The sequence below is a fragment of the Mobula hypostoma genome, chromosome 18 (genome assembly GCF_963921235.1).
Source record: "Mobula hypostoma chromosome 18, sMobHyp1.1, whole genome shotgun sequence".
Classification (NCBI taxonomy): Eukaryota; Metazoa; Chordata; class Chondrichthyes; order Myliobatiformes; family Myliobatidae; genus Mobula; species Mobula hypostoma.
In genome coordinates this window covers 26,676,085-26,702,659 of record NC_086114.1, presented here as the reverse complement: position 1 = coordinate 26,702,659, position 26,575 = coordinate 26,676,085, and the positions used below count along the sequence as shown (strand labels likewise).

Below are 26,575 nucleotides of genomic sequence, written 5' to 3'. Positions count from 1 at the left end.
AACTGAACGGGGACTAATATCCTACTAGGAAGGTTTGCTACTGCTGCACGGTGGGTGGAGTGCATTTAGATAAGCTTAAGGCATGGATCAGCACTTGGAATTCTGACATTGTGGCTATCAGTGAGTCCCGGTTGCCAGAGGGAAGGGATTAAGAACTCAATGTTCCTGGGTTCCATTTTTTGAGACGTAATAGATCGGGAGGGATTAAAGGGAGAGGGGTGGCATTACTAGTCAGGGAAAATGTCATGGCAGTGTTTAGTCAAGACAGACTGGAGCTCATCTAGTGAGGCTTTATGGGTAGAACTGAGGAATAAGAAAGGTATGACCACATTAGTGGGACTATGTTGTAGACCACCCAAATCCAAATTTGGAGAGAAACATAAGGTTGTGATAGTAGGTGATTTTAACTTTCCACATATTGACTGGGACTCACATACTATAAAAAGACTAGATTGGATAGAGTTTGTGCAATGCATTCAAGAGTTTCCTTATAATACACAGAAGTCCCAATCATAGAGAATATGATACAAGATCTCCTACTAGGGAATGAGATAGGGCAGATGACAGAAGTTTGTGTAGGGGAACACCTTGCATCTAGTGATCATAATGACATTAATTTTGAGGTAATTAAGGAAAATGTTTGGTCTGAGGTTGAGATTCTAAATTGGAAAGAAGGCCAATTTTGATATCAGAAAGGATCTGCAAGTGTCGATTGAGATAAGCTGTTCTGGCAAAGGTGTACTTGGCCTTCAAAAGTGACATTTTGAGAGTACTGTACTTGCCTGTTCCTGTCAGAAAAAAAGGGAATAACAGGTTTATGACTCCTTGGTTTTTGAGAGAAAGGAGGAGGAGGAGAAGATGGCAGCGCAACGCAGCGTGCACAGCCACTTCGGTGGTGATGTCTGTTATTTGTCAGGTAGGGGACCATGCACAATTCTGATTTGATGGAGACAGACATGAGAGTACGGAGGAACATCTGAAGAAACTTCTGAAATGCCCGCTTCACTGCCACTGTTACTGTGTGCTCCGGAATCTCCGGAGGAGAAGGCCCCGAACCTCGGCTTTGCTTGTTTCGGCGGCCGGTGAGGTCGAAGGCGCTCGGCAAAGGATGGCGCTTGGGAGGCTGTATCGGAGGGGCTGGTCGGAGGCTCGAAGTTTTCAGACAGACAGACTCAGCGTCAGCTGTGGTCGGGTGCTTCCAATGCATCGGCAGTTGTCAGTGCCTGGAGGTTTATGGCAGGGAGTTTCTCCCTTTGCCGCCTGCTATCAGGGACTCGGGAGTCGATCGACTCGGGACCTTGAGACTTTTTTTTACCATGCCCATGGTCTGTTCTTTATCAAATTATGTTATTGTTTTGCACTGCTGTAACCATATGTTATAATTATGTGGTTTTGTCAGTGTTAGTCTTTGGTTTGTCCTGTTTTTCTGTGAAATCACTCTGGAGGAACATTGTATCATTTCTTAATGCTTGCATGCATTTCTATATGACAATAAACAAGGACTAAGTGTTCTCATAATCTAATCTAATCTAAAATTGAAGCCGTGGTTAAGAAAAAGAAGTAGGTCTGTAGCAAGTGTAGGAAGGCAGGAACAAATGAGGTACTTAAGAAATATAAGAAATGCAAGAGAGCACTTAAGGAGGAAATCACGAGAGCTAAATGAAGACATGAGGTTGCTTTAGCAGACAAGGTGAAGGAGAATCTCCAGGGCTTCTACAGATATATTAAGAGCAAAAAGATAGGAAGGGACAAAATTGGGCCCCTGGAAGATCAGAGTGGTAATCTATGCATGGAGCCAAAAGAGATGGGAAAAGATCATAAATGGAATTTTTGCATCTGTGTTTAGTCAGAAGATGAACACAGGGTCTATAGATTTGAGGTCATGTAGCAGTGAGGTCGTGGACCATATACAGATTACAGAGGAGGAGGTGTTTGCTGTCTTGAGGCAATTCAGGATGAATAAATCCCCAGGCCCTGACAAGGTGTTCCAGTGGACCCTGTGGGAGGCTTTTGTACGGACCCTAACAGAGATATTTAAAATGTTGTTCTTTCATTTAAGAAACGCTCCAAGCATAAACCAGGAAATTATAGGCTAGTGGGCCTGACATCAGTAGTAGGAAGGTAAGCAGAAGATATGCTGAGGGACCTGATATATAAGTATTTGGATAGAGAGGGACTGATTAGGGATAGTCAACATAGCTTTATGCTTGCTAAGTCATGTCGAACCAATCTTATAGACATTTTCAAGAATTGCCAGGAAAGTTGATGAAAGCAAAGCAGTGAATGTTACCTACATAGACTTTAATAAAGCCTTTGACAAGGTCCCGCATAGAACGTTGGTCAAGAAGGTTCAGTTGTTTGGCACTCAAGATGAGGTAGTACATTGGATTAGACACTGGCTTCATGGAAGAAGCCGGAGTGGTTGTAGATGCTTGTCTCTGATTGGAGGCATGTGCCTGGTGGTGTGCCTCAGGGATCAGCGTGAGCCCACTGTTGTTTCTCATCTATATCAATGATCCGGATGATAATGTGGTAAATGGGATCAGTAAGTTTGTGGATGACACCAAGATTGGGGGTGTAGTGGACAGCAAGGACGGCTATCAAAGCTTGCTGCAGGTTCTGAACCAGCTGGAAAAATCAGTTGCAAAATGGCTGATGGAATTCAGTGTGAGGTGTTGCTCTTTAGGTAGATCAGCCGGGATAGGTCATACATGCTGAGTGGTAGGCACTGAGGAACATAGGGATTTGGGAATACAGATCCATAATCCCTTGAAAGTAGTGTCACAAGTAGATAGGATAATAAGGGAAACTTTTGGCACATTGGCCTTCATAAATCAATGTATTGAGTACAGGAGTTTGAAATTGTATAAGACGTTAGTGAGGCCTAATTTGGAGTATTGTGTGCAGTTGTGGTTACCTACCTGCAGGAAAAATGTAAATAAGTTTGAAAGAATGCAGAAAAAAATTACTATGATATTGCTGGGATGTCAGGACCTGAGTTATAGAGAAAGGTTGAATAGATTAAGACTTTATTCCAGTACTTCCTAACACCTACACATCTACATTTTCATTATTTACAGTATAGCTGTCACCTACAACTGAGTCTCAGCATTGACCCCCATGGAATACCACCAGGATAGCCAGAATAATGCTCTTTGATGAGTACCCCCTGTCTTCTATGGGCAACTCATTTCTGAATCCAAACTTCCAAGTCACTATGGATCCCATGTAACTTAATCTTCTGAATCAGCCTATCCTGAGGGACCTTACTAAAATTCACATAGGCAATAGCCACTACTCTACCCTCATCAATCATCTTTGTCACTTCATCCAAAACCTCAAGTTTGTAAGACATGACTTGTCCTGCACAATGCATTGCTGATTTTCCCTAATTTGGTTATGCTTTTCTAAATGCTTGTAACTACTGCCCCAAGAATCCTCTCCAGTAGCTTTCCTACCGTGGATCTGAGGCTCACTGGCCTGTAATTTCTATATTATCATTACTTCCTTCCTTAATTAAAGGGACAGCATTACCTAATCTCCAGAACGCCAGAGGTTGCTGGTGAGGATGCCAAGACCTTCAAGGGCCTAGTGATGTCTTCTTTTGTCTTTTTCATACCTTACCAGGACTGGAACTAATCCACTTCTGTGCTCTTTAAGAGACACAGCACTACTTCCTTATTGATCTCAGAGGCCTTTGCACATTACTGACATAGACTTGATGGGTTGAATGGCCTCCTTCTATGCCATAAGGCAATATGAAAAAAAAATTACCTGCCCCAAACTTATCCTAGTTATTCTTTGGTTTGTAATGTGAGTATAAACTGCTTTGGATTTTCTTTAATCCTACCTGCCAAGAGCATCTCATGGTCCCTTTTGGCCCTCCTAATCTCTGAGAGGCCATGTCTACTTTTAACTTCCTGAACATTATATGTGCTTCCTCAATTTTAAGATTTTACTACTAAATTTTTATATGGAACCTAACCTGAAATTTCATGAAAATAGCATCCATGGATACTTGTTACTGATATTTTTAGCTAATCCCCTTTAATGTGCATCCTTTGCTTCCTGCACAGCGAGAGCAAGTTCCCTTGATATTGTCTGTGTATACTTTTGAATATATTTTGAATACGTCAATTAGATTACTACTGACCTTTCTCTGCTTCAAAGAAAACAATCTCTGGCCTTTCGGCATGGGTATTCTAGTAAATGTTTCCTGTAACTTTTCTAAGGCCTTCATGTCACTCTTGAAATAGACTAACCAGAACTGGGTGCAATCATGACTGAAATAGTATTTTAAGATAAAGTTCACCATAAAGGAGGCAAAGGGTACAAATGGAATATTGAATATTAGGATCATTTGTGCTGTTAGACTAGTTCCTCTACATATCTAACAAGATCCAGAAATTATTGTACATAACATTCAGTTTCCTGCTTCTGCACATCCTTCAGAAATAGTGCCTAGAAAATATATTGCAGTTAACTAATCAAGTTAAGCCAAATCAAGTTTATTGTCATTTAACTATATACATGTACACCACCAAACCAGCCATTTCTCCAGACCTGGGTGTAAAGCACAATAGTACACATAACTCACATGTAAAACACAATAACTTACGAAAGTAAGAATTAAATCTACAAATGAATTATACATAGATAAACAAATTAAATATTGCAGGGTACAGTATAAATTATCCAGTAACCCTTCAAATGTGATGTGGCAGGGAGTTCAAAATCCCAATGGCCTTAGGAAAGAAGTTGTTTCCCATCTTGACCATTCTTTTCTTTGTACATCGGAGTCTCCAACCTGATGGTAGAATGTCACCAGTGCTCAGTGTGATGGGTTAAAGATGTTACTGCCCACACAGACTGAGTGTAGCCTTTCTGTTAAGAAGTGCAGGATCCAGTTACAGAGGGAGAGGCTAAGACCCAGCAAGGACAGCTTCTCCACCCGCTTCGGGGGTATGATGGTGTTAAACGCCGAACAGAAGTCTGTAAACAGCAGCCTGGCATTTGAGACCCCATTTTCCAGGTGGAACAAGACAGAGTGGGGGTGGCAGAGGCTATGACATCATCAGTCGATCAATTCAAGGGATAAACAAACTGGAAAAGATCCAATGTTGCCAGGAGAAAGGTTTCAATATGCTTCTTGACTGATAACATGGAGAGTAACAGCAACGACCAACAATTTTACTATGTCATTTGAGAGTACTTTATGAGGAAGAAAACCGGAAGCAAAAAAGAAAATTCTACCCAAAAAAAGGAGAAAGTCCTGATGGGTGCAATGACTCAATAAAATATGTACAAAATTGATCTATTCCAGATTAAAGCAATTCTCTACAATATTTCAAGAGCTCCAATTTTTAGAACCACTAACTCTATTTTCCTTACCTATAATACTTCCATGGAAAGTAGAATTCCAATTATTATTCTGACTGACTACATCGTTGTCTATTATGGAGTGGGGGAGGGGAACTACTGCACAGGATCATAGTAAGCTGGAGAGTTGTAAAATTAGTCAGCTCCATCATGGGTACCAGCCTCTGTAGCATCCAAGACATCTTCAAGGAGTGGTGCCTCAGAAAAACAGTTTTCATCCACAAGGACCCCACCACCCATGACATGTCCTCTTCTCACTGTTACCGTCAGGTAGGAGATACAGAAGCCTGAAGGCTCACACTCAGCGATTCATGAACAGCTTCTTCCCTCTGCCATCCAATTTCTAAATGGACATTGAACCCATGAACACTACCTCACTACTTGTTTTAAAATTTCTGTTTTCACACTAATAATCTTAATTTAACTATATTTCAGTTTTTATATATATATACTTACTATAAATATAGTTTTTTCTATATTTATCATGTATTGCATTGTACTGCTGCTGCAAAGTTAACAAATTTCTCGAAATATGCCAGTGATATAAAGCCAGATTCTGATTCTGATATAGAAGAGTGCAAGAAATAAATTAGCATCTGTTCAGTCCACAAAGATGACTACAAACTTTCTCTTGCCTGTTACCTTAATTCTTTCATTCTAACATATTTGTCTGTGGCCTCATGCACTGTTGCAATGTCACCCAAGTTAAACTTGTATTTTGTGTTTGTATCAGAACAGGACAGTTTTGTTGTAAGGTTAACCATTTTTAACAATGACGGTTTCTCTATCTCCAAAAATACCAGATATGCTGGGTATTTGCAACATTCATTTTTATTCCAAATTTCCAGCTATGTTTCCTTGCTTTTCACAGTTTTAACATACCCTTTTGTTTCTTTTCTCTATCTGTCCTCACTTATCCACTAACCAAATGTTACCAAAAACAGTTACGTGAATTTTCCCAAATTTAGTGGGCAAGGTTCAATTGAATTGGAAAAGAGTGAATGAGGCTGTCCTGTAGTTTCTGCGGTTTCTGTCTTCTTTTTGCTGAAAAGGGAGGAGGGACAAATCATCGAAAGACAGGCTAGTTAATTTAGCATCTGCCATTGGAAATTTGTTAGAAATTATTATTAAATATAATGGATAGACAGAAAATTAAAAGTAATCAGATGAAGTAAGCAGTTCTTTGAATAGTAAATCACGTTTGAGTAATCTACTTAAGTTTGTTGAGGATAAAAGGAAACACGTAGATATGCTGTACTGTAATTACTTGTCAAAAACATTTGATGAGGTGTTGCTGCGGTATTTGCAAAAAAAAATAGAAGCTCATCGTGTATCATGTAAGAGATAATAATTTGGTATGAATAGAAGATTAATTAAAAGAAAAATTTGGTAGACATAAATTAAGTCTTCTATTCATTATGTAATAAGGGTTTTGCCACAGGAATTAGGGGTCACAGCTTTTAATGATTTATGTAAATGACTAGGAAGATACTGTATAGCTGCTAAATTTGCTGTGGCAGAAACATGAATAGAAAATCATAAGCATAAAAAATTCCACAGATGCTGAAAATCTTGAGCAGCACACACAAAATGCTGGAGGAACTCAGCAAGTCAGGCAGCATCTATGGTGGGGAATAATTCGTCCACGTTAACATTCACTGCTTATTCCCCTCCATAGCAGATAAGCAGAGAGAAGTCGAAAAGTAAGCTGGGGAGGGGAAATTCCGAGATGACAAAAGTATATGAATATGATAAGTGATAGGGCAAAGATCTTGCAATAAGAGTATTAACTGGAAAAATGTACAATAGTTCATTTTGGTAGGAAAAATGTAAATATTTTCTTTACAGTGAGAAATGAAACATGGAAATGCATTCTGAAATGTGGAATGATCTGGGTTTTGACTTGCATAATTTACAAATGTCTAGGATGCAGATGCAGCATTTAGTTGGGAAAGTTAACTGAATGTTACGGTTTAATAGTAGATGAATTGAATACAAAAGTGGAAAAGTTCTATTTTATTTATACAGGGTATCTATAAGACCATCTGGAACACTGTGTACAGCATTGTGATCCCTACCTAAGGAAGAATGGTAATATTTTGGAAGCAGTTCAGTGCAGACGTATAGATTAATATTTAAAAAGGCTGGTTGTGCCATAGGAAAGATTGTACAGGTTAGTATTGTATCAGCTGGAGTTTAGAAGATTGAGAGCATACATGAGCAGACATGACAGAAACACCCCGGGGTGTTTTGACAAGGTGAATGTGGAGAAAGTATTTTGTTTTGTGAGAAAAAATAGAAAGAGAAGTTGCTTTTAAAACATAAAAGGGTCACCCATTTATAACAAAGATGCAACAAACTCTTTTCTCTCTGAGTGTCATAAATCTTTGAATCCTCTTCCCCAACAAGCGGTGGAAGCAGAGTTTGAGTATTTTTTAATACAGAGGTAGATAGATTCTTGACAAGTAGTAGGGGGAGGCTAAATATTACTGCAGATCAGTGGAATGCAGAATTGAGATTCCAATCAGAGCCATATTCTTACTGACGGGAAAAAAGGCTTGAAGGACAGAGTGGCCTACTCCTGTTCCCAATTTATAAGTTTGTTTTGGTAAATTCCCCCATCAGTCAAACCTGGAGTTTGCTCTAAGTGTCTGAGAAATATGTTGCACACACTGTCAATAACATAGTCTTGCTAAATAGGTGAGCAGTTTGAGGTGCTGAGTGGTTCACTCCTGTTCCTAGTTCGTATGTTTGCATGCCTGCATGCACCAACTCCAGAGGTATCTTGGGGATTAATGTAGTAACTAATCTCTAACTAATCCTTGGTTATGTCAAATAGCAATTAATGACTAACAGATAATGTGCAGGATAATACTATAAAAGCAGTGTAGCTTTATAAACAAGAGGCTAACACAGATACATTTCCAAGTCATGCACTGCACATTACACGATATTAAATCTTTATACTCTGATTTACACATGCTACTGATGATCGGTTGATTTATCTGCAGGTGCAGACAGCTTTGGAAACTGTTCAGAATCAGCACATTGCAGAAGCTGTGGAAATTCCAATGATCACCAGCATTCAGTCATCATACCAAATAGGTCATTGGCATGAGTCCACAAGGAATATTTCCATTTATGTTGCAAAAGGGTTGAAGTGTTCATTTAAAATATTTCGCAAAGAACCATGTGCCTATAAAGATTTAATTTAACTATTCATTGTTTCAGAGTACTCTGACTTTTAGTCAATAAAACAGTCAGAAAAAAGGGCGCATATGTCAGGTACAGGCAACTTGGATCAAGAGAACCCACTGCGGAGCATAAGGCAGTGTAGCAGTTCCTAAAAGATTGTGTAAATACCGTATACTAAGAGCAAAATGGTAACTAGAGACCCCTAGTTAAAGATTCATGTGGCTTTAAGTCACACAGTGTGTGGAGCACACAGGAAATGGATGAGGTACTAAATTAATATTTCTCATCTGCATTTACAGTGGAGAATGCCATGGAAACTAGGGAATTCAGGAAAGTGAACAGTGATGTCTCGGAACATTATTGCACTAAAAAAAAGAGGAGGTGATTGTGGTTGTAGCTGGTGGATGTAGCTGGTAGGGCTGTTCCCAGTCTCTCCTTATGTTGAAGCCGCTCAATCTCAGCAGCATGGTGGAGGTATTCTTCAAGCTGTGCAGTCCCCTCATAGACAGTCCTTCTCCAGCTTTCCCTATCCTGCGCTGGTTTCTCCATCCATTCAGGTTGATGTGGCACTTCCTCAGGTGGGTCTTGATATGTTCTTGAACCGCTTTTCTCTGCCCTCCAGGAGTGCGCTTTACATCCTTGAGTTGGCCGAACAGAAGGTGACTGGATTACCATGTCCAGTGGGGTCACCAAACTACAGTCTGAAACAAAAGCATATGAATTTTGGATCCTGGAATGTGCGGATACTTATGGACAGCGAAACCATCGATCGTCCTGAAAGACGTACTGCCTTCATTTCAAGAGAGCTGAGAAGATTCCAAGCTGACCTTGCTGCCCTCTCTGAAGCGCATTTGACCAAGGAAGGACAATTGAAGAGGAGAAGGGTGGATACTCCTTTTTCTAGAAGGGGAAATCAGCAGATGTATCCAGTATCCACGTAGTTAGATTCACCATAAAGAGCAGCATCATCAGTCACCTCTCCGAGTTGCCATTTGGCATTAATGAACGCCTCATGACCATGCATCTTAAGCTTGCTAGTGACCAAATAGCTACAGCTGTAAGTGCCTACGCTCCAACCCTAGACTCACCAGACGATGTTAAGGAGACTTTCTACGCCGACCTAGACCACACACTATCAGATATTCCCGAGGAAAATAAGGTCATTCTTCTTGGAGACTTCAATGTTAGAGTTGACAGGGACAGTGACTCCTGGAAAGGCACAATTGGGAAGGAAGGTGTTGGCAACATCAACTCTAATGGAGTGCTCTTACTCTCCAAGTGAGCTGAACATGACCTGACCATCACCAACATCCTGTTCTGTCAGAGAAATAAGGTGAAAAGTTCATGGATTCATCCCCATTCAAAGACTTGGCATCTTATAGATGATGTCATTGTTTGTAGGAGAGATCGCAGAGAGGTAAAAAAATACGAGAACCAGGATCGGTGCTTATTCACTCACAAATGACCTTCAAAATCATGTGGAAGAGTAGGGTGCAAAAGAAGCTGAGCTGTCCCAGGTTCAACATCGAGAGCCTAAAAGATACAGTGAAGGTACAATGTCTCCAGGCTGCCCTTTCTGAAAGACTCCCAAAGCAATATCCAGAGGACATTGAAGCGCACTGAAGGCCACCATCCTTGATACTTGTAAAAACATTACTGGATACAAAACCAGGAAAAACAAAGACTGGTTTGATGAAAAGGACAATGAAATAGAGGACTTAATCCCTTGAGGAAACAATGCTGACTATGGCCTATTTTATTATGTGCCTCCAAGTACCCTGTGACCTCATCCTTACTAATCAACTCCAACGTCTTCCCAACCACAGGGGTCAGGCTAACTGGCCTATAGTTTCCTTTCTTCTGCCTCTCTCCCTTCCTGAAAAGTGGTATGACATTTGCAATTTTACAGTGTTCCAGGCCCATTCCAGAACCTAGTGATTCTTGAAAGATCATTACTAATGCTTCCACGATCTCTTCACCCACCTTTTTCAGAACTCTGGGGGATACAACACCTGGTCCAGGTGGCTTACCTACCTTCAGACCTTTCAGTTTCCCAAGAACCTTCTCTCTAATTAGGTTAACTCCATACACTTCATGACCCCTGACATCTGGAACTTCCACCATGCTGCTAGTGGCTTCCACAGGAAAGCTTATTGCAAAATACTTGTTCAGTTCATCCGCAATTTCATTATCCCCCATTACTACCTCTCCAGTATTGTTTACCAGTGGTCTGATATCTATTCTCGTCTCTCTTTTACACTTTATGGACTGTATCTGAAGAAACTTTTGGTATCCTCTTTAATGTTATTGGCTAGCTTACTTTCATATTCCATCTTTAGCTTCTCAGTGATTTTCTTAGTTGCCTTCTGCTGGTTTTTAAAAGCTTCACAATCCTCTAACTTCCCACTAATTTTTGCTTTTATGTTGGCTTTGACTTCTTGGCCACAGTTATGTCATCTTGCCTTTAGAATACTACTTCTTCTTTGGGATGTATATATCCTGGGCCTTCAGAATTGCTTCCAGAAATTCCAGCCATTGCTGCTCTGCCAGTGTTCTTTTCCAATCAGTTCTGGCCAATCACCCTCTCATGCCTTTGTAATTCCCTTTACTCCAGCACAATACTGATACAGCTGACTTTAGCTTCTCCTTCTCAAATGTCAGGATGAATTCAATCATCTTATGATCACTTTCTCCTAAGGTTTCTTATACTTTAAGCTCTCTAATCAATTTTGGTTCATTGCATAACACCCACTCCAGAATAGCTCATCCTCTAGTGGGATCAACCACGAGCTGCTCTAAAAAGCCATCTTGTAGGCATTCTAGAAATTCCCCCCCCCTTGGATCCAGCACCAACCTGATTTTCCCAATCTACCTGCATATTGAAGTCCCCCATGACTCTTGTAACATTGCCCTTTTGACGTGCATTTTCTACCTCCTCTTGTAATTTGTAGGCCGCATCCTTACTCTGGGGTTCTGTATAAAACTCCCATAAGGATCTTTTTACCCTTTCCCTTAGTCTATCCCCAATGATTCAACACCTTTTGACCCTATGTCATCTCTTTCTAATGATTTGATTTCATTTCTTACCAACAGAGCAATGCTGCCCCCACTGCCTTCCTGCCTGCCCTTTCAATACAATGTATATCCTTGGACATTAAGTGCCCAGCTATAATCTTCTCTCAGCTATGATTCAGTGATGTTGACAACATCATACCTGCCAACCTACAACTGTGTTGTAAGTTCATCCACCTTATTCCATATAATGCGTCATTCAAAGGTAACACCTTCAGTCCTGCGTTCATCCTTTTTGATTTTGTCCACCTTTTAACTCATCCTGTTGACTGCAATTTTGCCCTATCAACAGCCTCTCCTCATTACACATTGCCTCTGTTTGTAAACCAGCACTGTAATCCATCTTTCCTGCAATACTTCTTGCATTGAAATGCAGAGGTATGCAGCTCAGAACACTAGTCACACCATGCTCAACTTTTAGATTCCTAACTTTTTCTGAGGTGTTATCAATATCTGCCTCCACAACCTCTCCACTAACTGTTCTGGCATTCTGACTTCCATCCCCCTGCAACTCTAGCTTAAAGCCCACCATGCTGCATTAACAAACCTTCCCGCTAGGATATTAGTCCCCTCTAGTTCAGGTGCAAACTGTCCCTTCTGTACAGGTCCCACCTTCCCTGGAAGAGAACCCAATGGTCCAAAAATCTTATGCCCTCCCTCCTACACCAACTCCTTTGCCACATATTAAACAATATAATCTTTCTAGTTCTGGCCTCACCAGCACATGGCATGGGTAGAGATTCTGAGGTCACAAACCTGGAGGTCCTGCCCTTTAACTTAGCACCTAACTCCCTGAACTCCCTATGCAGAACCCCATCGCTCATGCTATCCATATCCAGTGACTCCCAGCTGCTCGCCTTCTCACTTAAGAATGCAGAGGACTCTTCCCCCTTCCCTTCTGGGTCACAGAGGCGGACTCAGTGCCAGAGACCAGAACACTGTGACTTTCCTCTGTTAGGTCATCCCCCACCCAACAGTATCCAAAGTGATATACCTGTTGTTGAGGGAGTTGGCCACAGGGGTACTCTACACTGACTCATTAACTCCTTTCCCTGTCCTGACTGTCACCCAGTCTCCTGTGTCCTGCGCCTTTGGTGTAATTACCTCTCTATATGTCCTATCCTCTTGAATGATCTGGAGTTCATCAAGTTCCAGCTCCAACTCCTTAGTGTGGGTTGTTCGAAGCTGCAGCTGGATGCTCTTCTTGCAGTTGTGGTCACAGGGACACCAGAGGTCTCCCTGCCTTCCCACATCCTGCAAAAGGAGCATTCCAATACCCTGCCTGGCATCTCTACAGTCCTAGCTGAGCAGATATAAAGAAGGGAAGGGAAAAAAAACTTAACCTTGAGCTTTCCTTTCCTTTGTTTCCTCTGACTGAAGCCTCTCTTCATGGAAGCCGCAAAGAGCTAAAGCCTGAAGATCGCCAATCAGATGACGGTCACTGCAATGCTGCAATGACATGTAGGTAGTCAAATCCCTGCGGCCTGAAGTAATGTATCCTTGGAAATTGTAGGAAGGTTGGGAAGAAATTGCTGGGCCTTGGCAGAGACATTTGTATTATTATTAGCCATGAATATTTTACCAGAAGAATGGAGGGTGGCTAATGTGCTTTTAGTTAAGAAGAGTTTCAAGAACAAGCCAGGGTATTTTCTTTGTCAGCTCCCACTCTGGATAGGAATTACACAGGTTTGATGAAAAAAGCATTAGTGACCTTTGTGATGCAATAATGAGCAGCCATCTAAGTCATCCAAAAAAGTACACCTACTGTCCGGAATTTAAAGAACAAATGCAGTTCAGAGTTCAGAGATGATGATCTTGCAAGGACAGATGTTGCAGTGATCTTACCAAAAATAGTTCGCAGACCTTCAGTTTGCTTATTTTCCAGTCATTTCCATAGGGAAACATAGGATCTGAAACACTGTCCATGATCATCGATCCACTTAAAAATGGACCATTTTAGAGTTGTTGAGAGTCAGAGAGTCATCCCGCATGGAAATGGATCTTTTGGTTTGACTTTTCCACGCTGACTGGGATCCCATTTTTCTGCATTCCTTTCCTACCACCTCTGTCTCACAACCTCATACCTCCCACTTCTACCTATCACTTCCACCTAACTCCTTCTATCTGTCATTCCTCATTCATCTTCGTACCACCTATCACCTTCTCTTCTCTGTCTTACCCCTTCCCCTCTCCCATTTATATCATCTACAATATCCTTCCCAGTCATAGTCCTGATACAAGATCTCAGCCTAAAATGTCAACAATTCTTATCACCGCAAGGATGATGCTTGACCCATTGAGTTCCTCCATCAGCTTGATGTTTGCTCAGTATTTCAGTATCTGCAGTCTCCTCGGCGCATGCACAATAGATCCTTGCCTATGAAGGAAAGCCATATAAACACAGTCTTTGTCACTTTATCGACCATTTTCATTTGTATCTCAAAGTCCCTGTCATTTACTGTACAAGCCTGCCTTGGATTAGGAATTCATGACTAATGGACACCTTTACCTATAACAGAGCTCCCATAAATATTATAAAATTCAGAAAGTCTAAGGTACCTCTGCTCCTATGAACAGCAGAACAGTTTCATCTCTTTCTCTCAACTTGTAGTAATTGTTCCTTCTTAAAGGGTTTAAATGTCAAGAAATGGAGTTGAATTGTGATTTTGATGACATTTACAAAGGATTACTAGTTATGGAAGATCTCGAGAATTTATTGGAATAGAAGGAAGCAGCTAGTTAATTCAAGTGTGAACCAGTCCTCAAAAAAAAACTGTTTGCATGTAACTTCCCCGCAGTAATCAGACACCCTTGAGTTTTCAAACACAAGATGCCAATTTTACGATAAGAGGCCACTTATGAGATTTCCTTTGGAAACTGATAGGGTAATCCATATTTGATATTTGTGCAATGATACTCTATTAAACAGATTAACATCTACTCATACTTTCAGGCCATAAAGACCAGCCATTGAACATGGGGCATCCGGATTCAGCACCACTGTAAGTAGCAAGGCGTATACAATAAACAAATGTTTATGTTACTTGGCACTCATTGAAACCCCTGTGTTGAGATCAGGTAAAGCATCAAATGTCATCATTTGTATCAAAATATTATTGAAGATACATTCCTGCCACCTAATACAGAGCTCGGGATATGTCTGTTCGACAGTTAATATTTTGGCTATTTTTTATACCCAGGGAGACATCTCCCAACACTGTAACAAAAAGACTACTAATGTTAAATTTAAGTACATTATTATAACCATTCAAACTATACTTTGCTTATTTGAGTCAGAGCACAGCAGCAGAAAAACAGGCTCTTAAACTCATTTAGTCCATGCTGAACTATTTTTCTGCCTAAGCCCATTGACCTACACCTGGACCATAACCCTCCATTCCCTTCCCATTCATGTACTTATCCAAACTTTTCTTAGATGTTGAAATTCAACCCATATTTACCCTTTCCAATGAGAACTCGCTCTACACTCTCACCACCCTCCTAGTGAAGAAGATTCCCCTTAAGTATTTCACCTTTCACCCTTAATCTATGACCTCTGGTTCTAGTCTCAGCAAACCTTAATGGAAAAGCCTGCTTGCATTTACCCTAGCTATACCCTCATAATTTTGTAAACCTCTATCAAACTTCCCCTCATTCTGCCAGGGAATAAAGTACTAATCTATTCAACCTTTCCCTATAACTCAGGTCCTCAAGTTTTGGCAACATCTTAATAAATTTTCTCAGTATTCTTTCAATCTTATTTATATCTTTTCCATAGATACAGAACTACACATAGTATTCCGAAAAAGGCCTCAGCAACAGCTTATACAACTTCAACATAACATCTCAACTGCTGTATTCAGTACTGTGATATATGAAGCCCAGTGTGCTAAAAGCTCTCTTTACAACCCTATCTACCTATGAAGCCACTTTTAAAGAATTATGGATATGTATTCCTAGATCCCTTTATTCTACCAAACTCCTCAGTGCTCTACTGTTCACTGGGTAAGTCCTGCCCTGGTTTGTCCTTTGAAACTCCAACAACCCTCAGTTGTTTGCATTAAATTCCATCAGCCATTTTTCGGCCTATTTTTCCAGCTGGTCCTAATCCCATTGCAAACCTTGACAGTCTTGCTTGCTGTTCACTATGCCTGCAATCTTGGTGCCATCTGCAAATTTACTGATCCAGTTTACCACATTATCATGCAGATCATTGATATAGATGACAAACAGCAACAAACTGAGCACTAATCCCTGTGGCATGCCACTAATCACAGGATTGTTCTATTGTTGAGTTTCATTTAAAACACAAACTGCAGATGCATAATAAGAGGAAATGAGAAGAGAAAGAGATTTTCCAGAAGACCTGCTTGTGCTGAATGAAAAAAAATTGCATCTACCAGCTTCATTCTCCAGTGATTTCAGTCACAGCACTAGGTATTACAATACTGTGGCGATCTGGTTACCCTATCAAGTGATTTTGTACATTTTTCAACATGGACAAAATCAGCTTAAAGGTGTGTGGAAAAGTCTATAAAATGGAACCCCTTTCTAACCCATGGAGGGCCTATATACGTCCTGCCAGAATTAGACAATCCAAAATGTCACATCACATTTATCTGTATTAAATCCCATCTGCCACTGCTCTGCCCAATTTTCCAGGTGATCTATCTCCCTCTGTATCCTGGGGCAGACATACTCACTGCATGCAACTCTACCAATCTATGTGTCATCAACCAACCTACTTATCAGACCTCGGTCATTCTCATGCAAATCACTTAAATAAAGATTGCAGTTCCAATCCCTGCAGTACACCATTTATTAAATACTTCCAGTCAGTAAAGCAGCCCTTTCACCCTACCCTTTGCCTCCCATCAAAGTGAGCACTTCTTTTCTTTCCTTTTAACTTCTACCCACATATAACTTTATTCGCCAATCCCTCCAGGATATCTCCCCGAGTGTTCCTGTAATGCTCTCTCTGATCAGCAGTTTAACATCTGGAACACCCCACCTCTTGTTATTAAACAAATGCAGCATTTTAATTATGTTTGAAATAAAATTATAAAATGATAATCAGCACCAAAACTTTTACAAGCTTGTAATAAATTCTTGATGTGCCACTTAGCAGAAATTAAAATTTGTGAAAAGGATGCATATAGAATATCAATACCAGCTGTAATCAGTATCATGTTTAAAAATATTAAAGTCTTCTAGATGAGTTATAATGGCCTGTTTTGCTAGCACTGCATATATACAGATGTTCCAAAGTGTGCTGTTTTGTTTCATATTGCATATGTCACCAGATCATAATTTTGGCTTTTCTGTATAATTGAAGTGCCTGCTAGCCAGGCAGAATGCCATGTCTTCTATTTTTCTAAAAGTAAACCACAGTGGAATGAGTATCTCAATAAATTATGTATTTATGTATAACCAGGGAGTCATTTGAAACCAGTTGGATCATTTAGTCAGGCAAATGTAAATAAAAACATTTTGCATTTAGTATAAGTACAATCTGTGACCAATGTGAATTTTATTACATCTGTACAATCATTTTTTCTTGCAATAGTGTAACGTTATTCTTACTGTTGTTCTCTTTGTTATTTTCAAATTTTGGTAATGTCTTATTTACATTAAAGATAAACAACAGGAAACAAAACAGATCTTTCAATATATTAGGTTCACAAATACACTCAATGGCGACTTTATTAGGTACACCTGTACACCTGGGTGTTAATGCAAATATCTAATCAGCCTATCATGTGAACATAGAACATAGAATAGTACAGGCCCTTGGGCCCACAATGTTGTGCCGACCCTTAAACCCTGCCTCCCATATAACTCCCCACCTTAAATTCCTCCATATACCTGTCTAGTAGTCTCTTAAATTTCACTGGTGTATCTGCCTCCACCACTGACTCAGGCAGGGCATTCCACACACCAACCACTCTCTGAGTAAAAAACCTTGCTCTAATATCCCCCTTGAACTTCCCACCCCTTACCTTAAAGCCATATCCTCTTGTATTGAGCAGTGGTGCCCTGGGGAAGAGGCGCTGGCTATCCACTCTATCTATTCCTCTTAATATCTTGTATACTTCTATCATGTCTCCTCTCATCCTCCTTCTCTCCAAAGAGTAAAGTCCTAGCTCCCTTAATCTCTGATCATAATGCATACTCTCTAAACCAGGCAGCATCCTGGTAAATCTCCTCTGTACCCTTTCCAATGCTTCCACATCCTTCCTATAGTGAGATGACCAGAACTGGACACAGTACTCCAAGTGTGGCCTAACCAGAGTTTTATATAGCTGCATCATCACCTCGTGACTCTTAAACTCTATCCCTCGACTTATGAAGGCTAACACACCATAAGCTTTCTTAACTATCCTATCTACCTGTGAGGCAACTTTCAGGGATCTGTGGACATGTACCCCAAGATCCCTCTGCTCCTCCACACTACCAAGTATCCTACCATTTACTTTGTGCTCTGCCTTGGAGTTTGTCCTTCCAAAGTGTACCACCTCACACTTCTCCAGGTTGAACTCCATCTGCCACTTCTCAGCCCACTTCTGCATCCTATCAATGTCTCTCTGCAATCTTCAACAATCCTCAACATTATCCACAACACTACCGACCTTTGTGTCGTCTGCAAACTTGTCAACCCACCCTTCTACCCCCACATCCAGGTCGTTAATAAAAATCGTGAAAAGTAGAGGTCCCAGAACCGATCCTTGTGGGACACCACTAGTCACAACCCTCCAATCCGAATGTACTCCCTCCACCATGACCTTTTGCTTTCTGCAGGCAAGCCAATTCTGAATCCACCTGGCCAAACTTCCCTGGATCCCATGCCTTCTGACTTTCTGAATAAGCCTACCGTGTGGAACCTTGTCAAATGCCTTACTAAAATCCATGTAGATCACATCCACTGCACTACCCTCATCTATATGCTTGGTCACCTCCTCAAAGAACTCTATCAGGCTTGTTAGAGATGTGGCAGCATCTCTTCAGTTGTTGTTCAGATCAAACATCAAAATGAAGAAGAAATGTGCTCTAAGTAACTTTGACCATAGCATGGTTGCTGATTGGTGCCTGAGAGGGTGGTTCTTACAAGCTGCTAATCTCCTGGTCTTTTCATGTACAGAAGTCCCTAGAGTTTACATAGAACCATGTGAAAAACAAAAAAAAAGTGAATAGTATTTCTGCGGGCAAAATTGCTTTGTTAATGAGAAGTCAGAGGAGAATGGCCAGACTGGTTCAAGCTGTCACAAAGGTGTAAGTAATTCAAATAACCACATGTGACCATTGTAGAGTGTAGAAGAGCATTTCTGATATTTCAAATCATGAAGTCAATAGGCCACAACACCAGAAGACCACACACTCCTATACCTAATAAATTGGCCACTGAGCATAATGTAAAATAATTACTGTATTTCCAATATTTAATTTTTATTCTAAATTTACATTTGTAGCTTCCTCTCATTTTAATTATGTTCCCTCATATGTCCTTCTCAGAAAATATATCTTAATCTAAGGATTTACTACCTTTCTGATGCCCCTGAAATGAATTAAAGCAACCCTGCTCTCTTCGCTTATTTTGTACCTAACTTGTGTTCTCTCTGAAGGTTAAACTCATTCCAACTTTGAGACTCAATATTTTAAAGTCACTGTTAAGCACAACTGTTTCTACAGAGTCACATTTCGGGCTAATGTGGTAACGTAAATGTACAAAGGTTCAAAGGTTCATTTTATTATCAAAGTATACAACTCTGAAATTCTTCGATTCTCCAGGTAGCCATGAAACCAAGAAAGAGAAGAAAGGCAGCGCGATCATCAACTCCCAAATCCCAGCTCCGCATAAAAAAAGAACAAAACTGGAACAGGAACATCAACACCCAAATCCCTCTTCCCACTCAAAAACCAAGCAAAACAGATCAGGCACATTGACCCCAATCCCTCCTTCCACACAAAAAAAATGAACAAAATGGATCAGGCACACTGACAACCACCCCCCCACCCAAAGAAATACCTCCTCCCACATAAAAAATGTATGTACACAATTTATTTTGAAAAGTCCAAATTAATGAAAAACAGTACAAGTGAACAACAAAGTTCTCATTTGCTTTACCATAGGTCTTTATTGTCTCCTTTCCCCCTCTCTCCAAAAACGACTTAATTAGACTTTGATATCACACAGATAATTGAAGAACAGAAAAGACAGGCCACTAAACTTATCCTTTACTTCCTTGACAAAGAAAAAAATAAGAAGGCACCACATTAGAATCCCAGTGATGTTGGTGTGAATTGTATTTTACCATGTGACTGTAGATATCTTAATTTACTCTAGGAAAATGCAGGTAAGCAGTTCTGTTGTCATTCCACTCAACTTTTTCCTCTTTGCCTCATTTTATCCAAACTTTGCTGGGATCTCAAGATTTCCAAACCAATGAATGAACCACTTTAAATTCTGTCACAAGGGTGTTACACAGAGATGAACTGTTGTATATGCTTATTTCATTTGGAAGGAAGGATTTTCTGCAACAATCCTTGTGACAGTGGAGGTAAATGCATCTGTTTGAAAGGGTGCTCTGCTGCTTATTCAGAAGGCCATGGAAAGGATATGTCGGATTGTCCATAACAGATAACAGTTTGGTTAGTGACCTCCTCTCCACCACTAACTCAAAAGAGCCAAGGATGGATCCAGCCTTTTTGATGAGTTTATTTAGTCTTTCTGCATCACCAGTACCGATGCTGCTCCCCCAATGTGAAGCCACAAAGAAGACTGCACTCGCTACAACAGACCGGTAAAAGATCTCCAACATCCTACTGCACACATTGAAGGATCTCAGCTTCCTTAGAAAGTGGAGTCTGCTCATCCCTTTCTTGTAAACACCCTTGGTGTTGGTTTTCCAGTCAAGTCTGTTGTCGAGGTGAACACCAAAGTATTTGCATTCCACCACCGCAGCCTATTCCATAACCACAAAGACAACGCAACTGACATCCTTTTGCATCAACTGACGGTGGGGGAGTTAATGACCATCATTTGATACATGGATATGATATGATAAGGTGGAGTACCTCCTCATCTCAGGGAACAGAAGTTATTTCATTTACACTGAATTGTCATGAAACAGACTATTGCGTCTCCGCTGGACTCAACATGACTTATTTATCTTTGTCATGAGAAAGACAGTCCACTGGATTCTGTGTCTTCAGTATTCAATTTCTCCAAAATTGTGATGATTTCCAGAAAGCAGACATCCCACCCTGCAAAAACTCATTTGGAGGTAGCACCCCTGCCACCCGCAACCCCATATCTACCCCCACCCCGCTCGACCTCCAAGGGTGTATGTAATACTTTGTTTAGCGATTTTGTCTGATCTGTAAACCAAGTTGGGTACATGCAGAAAATGTGACATTAAAATATCTACTTATATTATCATGTTTATTCTATTACAACTTTAAGCAAGTCTACAGGGAGTTTGGCCTCATCACGTAGGACATCAATAAGGAGCTCCTTAGCAGCTAGCCAGCTAGTTTAAATAATGTTAGCTATGCTAATGAACGAATGACACCTGTTAAACTCACCTCAACATGTCTTTTACATTTTAACCCTCCATGGGCAATAGAAAAGTCTCTGTTGCAAACAGTGCAGCGAGCAACACTGTCATTATTTTTGAGGTCGACTGTAAAGCCCACCCACAGAGAAAACTGATAGGTCTACTTAGCAGGGGTGCCCAACCCTTTTTGCTCCATGGACCAGTTTAATATTGACAATATACTGGCGGACCAGCCGACGGGGGGGTGGGGGTGTTAATCCCAGCCAGAATATAGGTGATAAGTCAACTATAAATCACTTATAAGTGGCTAATACACTCAATTTCATTTCTAAAAGGGATTATGTAACAAATTTAATATTAATCACACAGCGCATACTTTCCTCGTATGAACATATAAAATCATTGCAACACACCAATATCGCTGAATCAGTGGGAGCCCTGGACTTGTTTTCCTGCAACAAGACGGTGCCATCGAGGGGTGATGGGAGACAGCGATACTCAAAGGGGGTTCCTTATGTCCAGTCTATTCCACAATTTTGTTTTCGTTGCACTCATTGCAGAAAAACCCCGCTTCGCAGAGATATGTTGGAACTGGAAGCAACATTTTCAGTGCTTCTGTGGCTATCTCAGGATATTCAGCCTTAACTTTGATCCAGAATGCCGGCAAAGATGTTATGTCAAACATACTTTTCAGCCCACCGTCATTTGCAAGCTCGAGGAGTTGATCTTCCCGCGCTGACATGGATAACGCGTGCATAATGACCTCGCGTGCATTCAAGTTCAACAGTGGGCATGTCAGGGAATGAGGAAAGGTGCAGCTGACTCACATTGCCAAATCATATCGTTTCCTCGTGGCCCGGTGGTTGGGGACCACTCTTAGCACGAAGAGAGACCAATCAGGATGCTTGCTCTCCCTCTCCCTCTCTTTCTCAAAAAATTTGATTTCCGGGATATTGTATATAATTTCCAGGCATCAGGGAGCCACTATCGATATGCGTGGGACTCCTGGAACTTCCGGGAGAGGAGGGATGTCTGAGAAAGAAAGTATGTAGCTGAACGACTGGATTTAATGACTCCTTGGGTCTGTCTTGCGATATCCTAGCAACCTTGCCATTATTCTGAACAATTATGTCATGCCTTCACAAAAATTGAATTAAACCAGCAGATAACTAAGGTAATATAAGTATATTATTATCTCAAACACCTTAGAGCCTATCCTTCAAATGCCTTTCAGTTAGGTATGAAAAGCCTTTACTACAATTCAATGCACCACTATTCCTCCCCCTGTACAAACTGGTCCAAAACCCCAAACAACCTCAGCTCACTGGTGAATGTAGCCAAGCAGCTGGCAGGCTGTTTTACTTCACAGAGGTTCAGGCATCACAATGATTCTGTCCCTTCACAAGTCAGTTCAGGCTGCTAAGTTCCTGCCATGAGAGGCTATGTTCAGGGAGAGCTGAGCATAAGACCATAAGACAAAAGAGAATAAGTCGGCCATTCGGCCCATTGAGTCTGCTCCGCCATTTTATAATGAGCTGATTCATTCTCCCATTTAGTCCCACTCCCCCGCCTTCTCACCATAATCTTTGATGCCCTGGCTAGTCAGATACCTATCAATCTCTGCCTTAAATACACCCAATGACTTGGCCTCCACTGCCACCCGTGGCAACAAATTCCATAGATTCACCACCATCTGGCTAAAAAAATTTCTTTGCATCTCTGTGCTGAATGGGCACACTTCAATCCTTAAGTCATGCCCTCTCGTACTAGACTGAGCCAATAGGCTGGTCCTGGACTTATTTCATAATTTACTGGCATAATTTACATATTACCATTTAACTATTTATGGTTCTATTACTATTTATTATTTATGGAGCAACTGTAACAAAAACCAATTTCCCCCGGGATTAATAAAGTATGACTATGACTATGACTAGACTTCTGCATCATGGGAAAAAACTTTGCCACATCCACTCTGTCCTGCCTTTCAACATTCAAAATGTTTCTATGAGGTCCCCCCTCATTCTTCTCAGCTCCAAGGAATACAGTCCAAGAGCAGACAAACATTGCTCATATGTTAACCCTCTCATTCCCAGAATCATTCTAGTGAATCTTCTCTGTACCCTTTCCAACGTCAGCACATCCTTTCTTAAATAAGGAGACCAAAACTGCCCACAGTACTCCAAGTGAGGTCTCACCAGCGCCTTATAGAGCCTCAACATCACATCCCTGCTCCTATACTCTATTCCTCTAGAAATGAATGCCAACATTGCATTCGCCTTCTTCACCACCGACTCAACCTAGAGGTTAACCTCAAGGGTATCCTGCACGAGGACTCCCAAGTCCTGTTGCATCTCAGAACTTTGAATTCTTTCCCCATTTAAATAATAGTCTGCCCGTTTATTTCTTCTCCCAAAGTGCATAACCATACACTTCCCAACACTGTATTTCATTTGCCACTTCTTTGCCCGTTCTTCCAATCTATCCAAGTCTCTCTGCAGACTCTCTGTTTCCTCAGCACTACCGGCCCCTCCACCTATCTTCGTATCATCAGCAAACTTATGAGGCAAAGGTCTGTGTGTTCCATGAGGATTAGTGATGAGAGGTAAAAGTTTTATGTACTGAGGGGCAGTAGTACTGTCAAGATCCATGTGTGAATTAAACTCTGACGACCAATAGAAAATTGTGTATCAACCTGAAGTTATCTAGACCACACCTCCACTGTAATAATCTCCAGACCCATTTCATATCCAACCACCACATTCTGCATTCCATCAGTCTGATGCTTGAAATTTTCAGGGTTGTCCATGAGTCAGTTATCTAATCTGCTCATAATATTGAACACTCGGTCCCTGAGGGGCATCTGTCATTTTCTGAATAAGGGATGAGTTCAAGAGTGTTCGGTAAAAAGCTAATTGATCACCCTGGTCCTGAAGAGAACTAACCTACTCCTATATAAACCCCAAGTTCATACAGTGGCACTAAAACCAAGTAGCTTCTGCCAATACCTCCATGTCACTCACCAACAACTAAGTAGCTGTTGAAGACGACATTTTTATGCAGAACACATGTCCAGGGAAGAAGTGAGGCTCATGTGACTCCACACAATCATCTACAAAAGACGGGAAGTGTACTTATATACATTCATGTAGACAACCTGACTGCGCAAAGTGCTTCTGTCTACATGTACATCAACCTTCTTATGAAGGCCTCATTATCATGGTCCTTACAAGTCCTCCAAATAATAGTTGCTTCTGTGCATTTGCCTTCAGGCAAATCCCTACATTTTTGTCTCTTGCTTAACTGCAGCCCACATGTCATGTATCTCTTCCCAAGCTACAGATATCTTTACCTTTCGTTCTTACCTCACAGAGCCAGTTTCTGAGTGCAGCTTGGGAATTTTGGAATTTCAGGCACAATAATGTAGAGTTCTCTTTTTCTCTCCTCTTTTTTTTTTGCTGTTCCTGCTCCTCTTCCTCTTATTCCTTGGCTCAAGTGTTGGGAGGGGTGAGGCAGGGGAATTGTAAGTCTCTCTGGATAACGTGCCATTACAAATAGAAGAACACAGATAAGTAATGTGCATAGTGCACAAGAAGGGTCAAATAAGTTTATCAGAGATTTTATTCTGGAATAGATGTAGAGGAAGTGTAAAAGATGTGCTTACTGCTGAAATTCACAAGCTTCTCCACTCTGGCATCAGCTTGAACTTGGGTCATCTCAATTCCCAATGAGGAAGAGTAACCTCACCTTCCCCTTGTGAGGCATTGAGCATAAGCAGTTTCCTGGAAGACAGCAACCAAGGAAATTATTTATCACAGTCATCTAATGACTTTCTTAAGTTAGTGGATTTCTGTATGGATTTATGACTGTGAACTACTGTAGGTAATAGGGTGCTGGTGTGGGGTCATGTGTATTGTAGGGATTGGGTTGCATGAGGGTACATGTGTGTGTTTTGTGGGGGAGTTGGAGGTATGGAAGGGAATGTGTGAACTGGAATCTATGTATCAGAGTAGAAATGCAAACACAAGGAAATCTGCAGATGCTGGAATTTCAACAACACACATAAAAGTTGCTGGTGAACACAGCAGGCCAGGCACAAGGGTCCTGACGAAGGGTCTCAGCCCGAAACATCGACTGTACCTCTTCCTAGAGATGCTGCCTGGCCTGCTGCATTCACCAGCAACTTATGCATTCACCAGCAACTTATATGTGTGTTATCAGAGTAGAAATGTGTTTTCCTGTGTATTGACAGCCATAGGTGGAGAGGCTGGATGTGAGCTGGGAGTAAGGGTGGCAGTGTGCCAGAGTATTTCTGGGTGTAGCAGCTGGAGCCAATGTCCTTGAAAGGAAGTACTGGAATTCTCACCATGAGATATCTTGTGAGTTAATAGTAACTTTTTGGCATTGCTCCAAGCTCTTCAAGCCATCAGTTCTGGAGGTCAGCACTTCCACTATCTCCTCCCTTTCTGTAGCCTTTAAGAGGCTCATGCCCCCGTGGTGCATTGTAACCCCTCCAGCCAGGCATTTCCTCTACCAGTAATTCATCTTCAAACTGTGTCAACTAGAGAGCTTAATCCATTCACTTTGCCGCCTTGTTCTCCACCCAAAAACAACAGTATCTGATGTTGCTGTTGGGTTGCCATGGAGAGCTTCCTCAAGAACTAAAGCCCTGTCCTTATTGCTGCATTGTTAGTAGCTTTTAGTAGCTGCTTGAAATACACTGTGAACAACTCTATATTGTCAGAAAAGAAATACCAGATTCTTATTATGAAAGCATTTACTTACTGTCGATAATTAGAAAGACCATCCCTGAAAGAAAGTTTTATGTGATTGAATTTCTAAGCAAACAACTTAGCAATTTATTTTTAGGTCATTAGTGAATAGTCACAGAAGGAAAGACAAGTACAACCGAATGAAAAAAGCTTATATATTTGTGGTATTCTGTAAACAATATGTAACAGTATATTTGCCTATAGCTTCACTTCTTGAACTCACTTTTGAGATTCCTCCGGCTACAGCAGGTCAGCGAAAAAAGCTTTTGATACCTTTAGATGTAGTGAAAGAAAATAGTGTCAGCACATCACGTGAGGCACGTGGTTATGGGTTCAAATACCATTTCAGAGGAGACTGCATAATTTAAGCTAACATATAGTACTGTATTGAGTGAATATTGCATTGTCCTTGAAAAGAGACACTAAACAGAAGCTCCATCTGCACTCCCAAATAGATTCCCTAATTTATCTTATTATTCATCTAGCATCACTGAAAAGGTAGATATGTTTGGTCATTATCTCATTCTTGAAAAATGCTATGTATAAACTATCTGTCATATTCCTACAATATATAGCAATTATATTTCCAAATTACTTCATCAA

General features: G+C 40.9%; 1 long non-coding RNA gene across 1 annotated transcript in view; it reads right to left on the bottom strand.

Moving 5' to 3' along the window:
* The window catches only part of LOC134358177 (uncharacterized), a 72,265-nt gene extending 46,016 nt beyond the window's left edge, over window positions 1–26,249 (bottom strand). The window contains exons 1-3 of the long non-coding RNA XR_010020820.1: window positions 26,196–26,249; window positions 24,865–24,982; window positions 24,566–24,733 (exon numbers count right to left, since the gene is read on the bottom strand). This is a non-coding gene — a long non-coding RNA (uncharacterized LOC134358177). The remainder of the gene's footprint in view (window positions 1–24,565; window positions 24,734–24,864; window positions 24,983–26,195) is intronic.
* Between the last annotated feature and the right edge of the window lie 326 nt (window positions 26,250–26,575).